We start from the raw sequence: 8411 nt of genomic DNA on the forward strand, positions 1-8411 counted from the left end.
CTCAAGTGGTAGCGCGCTAGCCTTGAGAAAGCCCCAGGATAGTGCCCAGACTCTGAGTTCACACCCCAGGACTGGCAAAAATTAAAATAAAATAAAAAAATACTAGGTATGGCGTAGTGACTCAGGTCTGTAATCCTAGCTACTCACGAGGCTGAGATCCGTGGATCATGGTTCAAAGCCAGCCCAAGAACTAAAGAAAGTGAGACTCTTACCTCCAATGAATCTCTAAAAAACAGGAGCTGTGGCTCAGGGGTAGGGCAGTAGCCTTGTGCTGAAGAGCCCAGGGACATTACCCAGACCTAGACTTCTAGCCCCATGAAGACCAAAAAAGACTGGAGACTTAGTGGATGTGGCCCAATACTCTCCTAGCACAGACAAAGACATGACATGAGGTCAATTCCCATACTGCCAATACAAAAATGAATAAATTATAACCTATCCATCAACAAACAATGACTTCAGTATGCAAAAACCTCATAGAAAAAAGTAACCTGTCTCAAAAAGAACAAAGAAGGGCTCAGCCTTAAGGAGATGACATTATTGAAGAACAAAACCATCTCCAGAACATTTGTTTCAGTTATGCTGCTGGAGAGATAGTCACATTGTCTAGTGTGTATATGTGTAGCGCTTTCTTGGTGCCATAAACTCAAGAACCAAACACAAGAAACAGGTTCAGGATATCTTCGCATTTCAAAACTGTGGTTACAATGGAAATTCATAAATATAGGCTGGAACTATACTTTAGTTGTCATTGGAGAGTCTAGACCCTTTGTTAGAATGATAAATTATTAGTAAAACCAAAGAGAAAATGAGTATTTGATGGATAATCCCCCATTACTCTAATCATAACTGTTTTTGCTAAAAATTATGGTTTTTTATATCTTTCAGATTTTATTGTTAAAGCTGTGGACCAATACATAGGTGCTTCTTACATGCCAATTTCAACCAATTAATAATGACTGATCTTATCTGAGAAGAATGTAGGCCAACTCGGCTATCAACAGGCAAGACTGCTGTGATCAATTATTGATGTGTGCCATGGGCAAGAGATGGTGGTTTCACATATGCTGTTCTTGGCTTCAAAGGATGATAATACCTTATTTCCTGAAATAGGTCTCTGATGGACAGCAAACCTAGCTTGAAACCTGAAAAGAATGGGGAGACAGTGGGAAGAGAGTTGACAGTTTCTTTGTTCAGCAGTCTCTCCTTAATTTCCTCACTTGTACATTATTCTTTTTTTAACTAAACTTTTACATTTATAACCTTTCAAGGATAGGTAACTGGTTCAGAGTGCAAACTAGTGACGTCTCAGGACATTGATAGATGGGAGAATGGTACCATATCTTTTGGGAACTGGACAGAGGAGCAGAACCCACTCCAGGTATTTCAAGCAGGAAGAGATTTCACCCAGGACTCTGCAGCAGAACACAATAATAGAAAAGATTAGAGCAGGAAAGAGCCCAACTATTTCTTTGCCACTCCAAAACCATGGAATGTTTTAGAAATGACCCAGAATAGAGATTGAATAACAAATCTTTAATAAAAAAAACACTCACTTGGATATAACCTCTGACATTAGGATTCTAGGCTTCCAGGTTGGCACTAAGATATGAACAGGAAAGTGGTAGAGGCAGGTGGATTTTAAGCAGGAGAGAGAATTGATGAGCAGCAAGTGAGGAGACTGCAGGGACTTCTGAGAGACCTTTGGGTTGTGAGGGGGTCTGGCTGTCACAGGCTCTCCTTTCTCTGATCTGCTCCATCTCCAATGCTGATGGAAAAGTTTGGATTATCCGGCTTTTCCTCCTAAGCTCTGCAGTCTCTCCAGGGAGATGTATCACTCAGAAGTTGACAAATTCTCAAATCATGGTCCCCTTTATTCTCTCTTACCCAAAGGGACAGGAAATAAAGGATATAAGAACAGCAGTTTTCAATATATATTTAAAGCACAATATTGCTCCATTAGAAGATGCACTGAATAACTGTGATTAAATACCACCTAATACTCCTTCCTAGTAAGCACAACACTGCAAATGGATCACATTCTGGGAAATCTCTAATCATGGGCTCTTTTTCTAGCAAATTAACCTCTTCCCAAAAGAATCCCAGCACTAACCTGGCATAGATCAAGTCCTCCCTCCATCTCTGCCATCTTTCCTCCATGCAGACAAAGCCCTGGATTCAGCCAGATTGGCTGTGACCCCATCACTGGTCCAACTTCCATTTTTCCCCCTTTAAGCCTTTTCTCCCCATAAACCTGAGACATCTCAGTTGTTAAAAATAAGCATTTAGCCAGGCACCAGTAGCTGCCGCCTGTAATTCTAACTACTCAAGAGGCTGACATCTGAGGATCGCAGTTCAAAACCAGCCTAGGCACTAAAGTCCATGAGACTCCAATTACTTGCCAGAAAACCAGAAGTGATGCTGTGGCTCAAGTGGTAGGGCACTAAGCTTGTGCTGAAGAGCTCAGGAACAGTGCCCAGGCCCAGAGTTCAAGCCCCACGATGGACAAAATAAAATTAATCTGGGTTGAAAAATTAAAGGTGGATTTTCTAACTAATTAGTATTCAAGTCATTTATGTGAACTTTAGGAACAAGAGAAGAATAATGACTATTATTGTTCCTATTTAGCAATGTTCTAGACCTAGCCAATAGCAGTGGTATAATTTCCGGAAGCAAAGAAGCAAGGTTATCATTTATCTAGAAAATCTGAGAGAAGAATCAAATCAGGGTGTGCTGCTAGTTCATTAGTGAACTGTTTAAATGATGTGTAAATGGTGACTATCAGCTTAAGACAAATTGTGATATATTCTATTTGGGAGAAAATGAAGGAGCACAACCAAGGGGTTAAAACCAAAAATGATCACCTAGCCCATCAATAAATGTTAATAAATCAAAAAAAGAACAACAGCACTGAGTAGAGGTAATTAATGTGCAGAATCCTAGTTACTCAGGAAGCTGATATCTGGAGGATCACAGTATGAGGCCAGCCTTAGGCATAAAAGTGTGAGAAACTACAATCAAAGATAACCTGAGTAACAGAGCTAGAAGCATGGGTCAAATGGCACAGTGCCACCCTAGAAAACACAGGCTCTGAATCCAAACCCCAATAGGAGAGAGAAGGTGGAGAGATGAGAGAAGGATCTTATGTATGCAATAAAAAATTAATTTTAAAAAGAGCAGTACAATCAGAATATTTAGAAATACAAAAATAAATGCAAAAGAAAAATGCAATCAAAAATTTCTTAAAGGTTTGTCCTATGGGAACAGTGGATGGAAAGGACAGTAACAAGAAAATTGAATTTTTCATTACTTACTTTTTAGTATAGAAATTGTAATCAGCTTATTTAACTACATACATATGCATGTCATAGATAAAAATAAGTCATGATTTACATACAAAAGTACATAGGTTCTCAAAAGAATGGGCTACATTTATATATACATATTAACAAAACATTTTATTACTAATAAAATAATATTCATGGTGTTGAACTGTTAAAAGTGATAGAGGAACTAAGCACCAATGACTTGTGCCTACAATGCTATCTACTCAGGAGTCTGAACTCTGAGGATCATAATTCAAAGTCAGCTCATGAAGAAAAGCCCAGGAGATTCTTATCACCTTAACCACCAAAAAGCCAGAAAAGGAGCTGTAGCTCAACTTGTAGAGTGTTAGCCTTGAGGGAAAAGCTAAGAGAGACACAATGTCCAGGTCCTGAGTTCGAGCCCCAGTACAGCACACAAAAATGTGATGGAGGAACATGTATCTTTTAATTTTATAAATGTAGACCCTGCAAAGTTTATTATTATTTTATAATTAAAAAAGAAACTCTTCCTCGATGAAAGCTAAAACTGAGTGTACTTCCATAAATTATTCAGATCAATAGGAAAATACCAGCTTTCTTTTGTCTCATGTTATTTTCTTTAAGTAGTTTGTACAACGGAATTGCCATTCAACAAAGCAGTTCATGAATGCAGAGCATCTTTATCAATGTCGCTCCTTTCAACAATCTCACCCATCTCTCCCCTACCCATCCCTTCCTTATTCTTTTTAATTCTGTAAGATATACGTTGAATACCTTGCTATACTTTTCCTCTCTTCTCTTCAGCATAAAGGGAAGCTTGCCCATTCACCATGGTGATAAAGTACAAAATAGTAGCAATAAGACAAATAACAAATGTTCATGCACTGAAATATTATATAGAAGTAGAGAGGTTAACTGTGCTCCTGGTGCAAAAATTCAATATTATAAACACGTAAACCCCCCTAAATTTAATTTATAGATTTAATGCAGACTGCTACAAAATCCCCAAGAGAATTTGTCAGGTTGAATCTAAAATCCATCTGGAGGTGTAACTGCAAGATTAGCTAAAAAAAATTCTGAAAAAGAAAAATGAGAAGGGACTCGCTCTACTAGGTATAAGATGTATTATACATTTCCAATAATTTCCAAAATGTAGCATCAAGAGTAGAAGTAAACAAGACAAATGGATATGGGAGGAATGAGTCACAATTCAGATTTGAAAAGAGGGCAGACACATAAAATAATGTTACATTTCTATGACCACAGCAGGGAGGGGAAACATATAAGTGGAAAACTACCATTTTTGCCAGATTTTATTAAAAAATAATAGATAATGAAAATTAATATCATCCAAAGCCAGAAATTCCATAAGAAAACCATGTTGTTTGGGGGGATTTTGTTGTTTTTTTTTATAGTGTTCGTTTTAGAAGCTCATTTCAGAAATTCTGGGACTATTAGGGTAGGAATACTATAGGTGAAGCATGCTTAAATCTTGATCCCAGAATTCTGTTCCTGGAACTCTATCCTAGATATATATGGACATTTAGACAAAAAAATGTATGTGTGCAAGAATATAGGATTAACAAACAAATTTAGGACATCACCTGCCAATCATTATGAGAAAGAGTAAAAACTTTGTAATTATAGTGACACTATAGTATAATTTATGTATTCAAAGAAAAACTCTCCAGAGTCAGAATCAAATGAAAACCAGAAAATTGCAAGACAATGTTTTTAATGTGTTGGACGTTGTTTCAATGTACATATGCACACAAATGCATCAAAATAGTACAAGAATATACTTAAAATTCTTAACAAAATATCTTTTTTATTAGAGACTGGGAATTAGACATCAGTGGCTCATGCCTAGAATCCTGGCTACTAGAATGGCTGAGATCTGAGGATCAGGGTTGAAAGCCAGGCTGGACAGGAAAGTCTTATCTCCAATTAAACAACAAAAAGCCAGGAATGTAGCTGTGACTCACTAGAGAGAGAGAGAGAGAGAGAGAGAGAGAGAGAGAGAGAGAGAGAGAGAGAGCGCGCGCGAGAGCGCGCAGGAATAGGCAGAAGACTATATGCAAAAATTCACATTTTACACCATAGTAAAGATATTTTTTGTTTGGGATAGAAATTCTTGCTTTTTATTTGTTATTAGGCACAATTTTTAGAGTGCAGTATTTAAACTATTGCAAGCCAGTCTACCAAAGCATAAAAAAGTAGGTCAAGTATACATCTTTATCATATTGCATTTACCCTTAAATCATAATTTTATCAAAATTTTAACTAAGATTTCAAACTTGTCAAGATTTTCCACTTAACTAAGATTTAAGTTTGTGCAAGCAAAAGTTAGAACAGACTTCAAAATTCCATTTCCTTTTCAGTATCCTCACTCATGTATCACCTTTCATTTGCTCTTCTTTCACTGTGCTACTTAAAGGTTTTGTGGAAAAGAAGGTTGTGAAGGGGATAAAGAGAGCAAAAGAGAAGGAAAGAAGAATGGAAGATGGGATTGTGGGTGGTATGTGAAAAGCCAACTGTACTGACTTTGGAGTGGCCGACAACATGGAGGGGCTTTGAAAGTAGCTCTTTATTGTGGTACAGCATGAGAAATCTAAGCTGGTGTGGATGGGAAATATCTAAACTTCTGCCATGCACCAGGAAAACACAGGCAGGGCCCAAGGAAGCTGCTCTGCTCAGCTTTTTCTTTGCAGCTTCAGATTTGTATCCTAAAGATGCTTCAGCAAGTCTCTGTCATTAAGTCCTCCTTATTATTATATGCCAACGCCTTTTTGTAAAACTGCAAATCGCTGTACAAATTGTTCGATGTGATTATTACCAATTCTTGCAAATTACTTTTTAATGCCTTTCCTCCTTCCTCTAATCAACACCTCACCATAAAAAATAAATACATGTTGGGAATTCAAATTAAACAACAACAATAACACCTTACCTACTGCCTAATACATGCAAAACTCTGAACAATAAATGGTGGGGAAACAAGAAAGGAATTTCAAGATACAGGCTTTATTCTTTTTTCTAAAAACCCTAAGAATGTCCTAGAGAGGACAGATATGTAAACAAGTACTTTAATCCCAGGCTGAATTCCATCAAGGCCTCAATGAAGAAGGGAGATTTACAACCAGATGGGTTCTGAAAGTATCGTGTCATCTGCACCTTGAGAAAATGGAAAGAGAAGAGTACTCCAGCATGCTCCATATGACACAGACTTAAGAGTGAAATTTGCCAGTAATTCGGTGACAAAGTTTGATACGTGGAAGAAGGCCAGGAAAAGAAACGCAGTGGGTCAAATGTAGAGAAATATACCAGGGGTGAATGCTAACAGAAACATCCTTGGTAAAGATTTCTACCCTTACTTGAGATGTAATGGGTTTCCACTTTTCTGGCTTGGGACTTCATGTCTACAAAAGTAATGTAATATGAAGGCTTCCCTCTGTTTGACTGTGTATAGTTACTTGATTTACTATATTTCGTAGTTATACAAAGTCCATCGTGTCAGTTTATGAGGACAGTATATCTTACACACTATAACCCCTCCATTACTCTTCCCCATCTCTCCCCATTCATCTGCTCAAGTTACCTGGTTCCATTTTCACACATCTATAATAAATATTGCGGCTGTATTTACCCACTCAGTCTCTCTCCTTCCATTTGTCCCCTCTTTAACTCCCAACTCCCAACAAAACATGGATCCATTTCCTGGATTTATTCATCCTGTTAAACTGTAAGTTAATTATTCAGTGAAGCTGAGCCATTAGTATCCTCCCCTAAATATATACCATTTGCTTGCATATATATATGTATATGGTCCTGTATATATTTTCATATATATTTATTATTTAGATCTAACTTCCATACATGAAAGAAAATGTGTCCTTTGTGTCTCTGAGTTATTTCACGTAAAATAATTTTTCCCAAGTCTATTTTGAATCAAATACAAAGGCTCTGATACACCCAAATCATTTCATTTCTAATAAAATCACAATAGGAAAGATGATTCCCACAGAGGGAGGGATTGGCGCTTGCTGGAACTACAAGGAAGAGACTACTCCAGTCTTACTGGCTAAGGACCAATAATTCCCTATACGGAAGTACCTGAGGAGGGTGGGGTATGGAGCTGAGAGTTGATAGGAGTGCTGCCTGCCCTGACAGACATGTCTTGCTAAGAGTAGCAATGAAGCCATTTGGGGACTCTCTGGGAAGCTCTCTTCTTAAATATATCAGGCATCTCCATAAGGTGTCATATATCATAATAAAATCCTGGTTTAAAATCAGTGTGTGGGAAGTTTATCACATCATTTGGTGATGACAGCCAAAACACACACTCAGAGAAAGGAATGTTTGGTAAGGAAGGAGAAATAACAATATTTGCTTATGTATCTGTTCATAATCAGGTTTGGAGGGCAAATGTAGCCTCTAATCATAATAGCACAGTTGAGTGCATTTCTGAGGCTCTTAGAGAAAAAAGACCTAACAGTTATCTTATAGGATTCTACAGACCACCCCTCCAGAAGCATTATCATCACTGGAACATGGTACCCCATTAAGAGTTCTCCCGGCACAAATCTTCAGCTGACATTTCAGGAGCTCCAGTCGTGTAAATGGCGACTGTGATTGGTGGAAGGGGTGGGTCTGAAAGCTGTGGGAAGTCACCTTCTAGTTCTAACTAGCAGGAGACCAACCAGTGAAGTTAATTAGTGCGAGATGCACAGTGGGAAATCCGCAAACACTTACTGGCAGCTTCAGCATCTCTGATAACCTTTCTCCAAACAACAACCAAAAAAACCCTTCTGATTATAAAGGTGCTTAATTTTCAACAGCCAAGTTGTAATGAGGCACACACAAAAAATTGAAGAAATGAAATAAAACTCATCCATGATCACACCATGGAGAGATACAGCAACTTTTCCTTTTGATGTCCCTCAATGCCTACCTTGTTCCCTGAACTAGGCCAACATTTCCAAAATGGTAACTTACGAGATGTATCATAGGTTTTATCTATAGGATGAATAGGAAAAAAAAGAAAGGACCTTTCAATTCAAAATGAATGAAGAAGTGTCCTTACCAAAAAAAAAAAAAATCACCTAA

Source organism: Megascapheus bottae, chromosome 8 (assembly GCF_031878675.1).
Source record: "Megascapheus bottae isolate mThoBot1 chromosome 8, mThoBot2.hap1, whole genome shotgun sequence".
NCBI classification, from domain to species: domain Eukaryota; kingdom Metazoa; phylum Chordata; class Mammalia; order Rodentia; family Geomyidae; genus Megascapheus; species Megascapheus bottae.